Here is an 853-nt window from a genome sequence, read left to right as displayed (position 1 = left end):
GCGTGTTTGGGGGGGGGGGGGTAATGGGGGAATCTAAAATTATTCTCACATAAATAAAATAGACACCTGAATCAGAATGAAAACTGTATCTTCTTTAAAATACAGAAGTCTAACTACTATTTATTTTCACCAGTCTGAGCACAAGTTTGACTGCAATCCAAAATATACTATCCCTTATGTGAAGGTATGTGACAACGTCTACCTTACCAAATGAATTTTAACATCGGTTCTCTTTTCATAAAAGCACATACCCTGCTCCCCATTCAAGTACGTTTTCCATTCTCAGGTGGACTGACCACCTTCAGCAGAAGTCCTCCAAGAGCACCCTCCCCATTCCACAGTACACAATGCAGTTGTTATCCTGCAATCCTATGTATTTGCCTCGTTCTTTACCCTAAGTCCTCACTGAGTTTCAAGTTAGGGCAGGGAAGAGCTTGCCTTATTGGGACAGCAAGGAACCTGAGTTTGTTTGTTTTTTTCTGAGGGAGAAGACATTCACCTTCATTATATATACCTGCAGGGCCGCTGCACAAAAACCCGACAGATCAGCCTTAATTCAAATTCTAGGTTTTTCTTCTTCCCTGATTATCAGTTACTGCCAAGGGCATTTGATAGTTCCCTGTTGCACATTTACCATCCATAAGGGATACTATATCGTTTTGCATTCTTCCCATTCTCCAGATTATTCTATGCTGCAACCAGCCCGCCCTTTTCACCCTCTGAATAAAATCTTTTCAGCACTGGTGTTCAAAAGCAACATTTTTATGGTTGATGGTTTACCAACAACTGTGAGATTTCCACAGTTGAGTCTTAAAAATTGCCAATCATTATCTAGCAGCAATGACAGATGATT

The 853-nt window shown here is 40.7% G+C and overlaps 1 protein-coding gene across 1 annotated transcript in view; it reads right to left on the bottom strand.

Moving 5' to 3' along the window:
- Positions 1 to 853, bottom strand: part of SFPQ (splicing factor proline/glutamine-rich) — a 15,407-nt gene that overhangs the window by 1,576 nt on the left and 12,978 nt on the right. The gene's annotated exons all lie outside the window — the stretch shown is intronic.

The sequence above is a fragment of the Myotis davidii genome, unplaced genomic scaffold (genome assembly GCF_000327345.1).
Source record: "Myotis davidii unplaced genomic scaffold, ASM32734v1 scaffold88, whole genome shotgun sequence".
Classification (NCBI taxonomy): domain Eukaryota; kingdom Metazoa; phylum Chordata; class Mammalia; order Chiroptera; family Vespertilionidae; genus Myotis; species Myotis davidii.
This window is presented reverse-complemented; position numbering and strand designations above follow the sequence as displayed.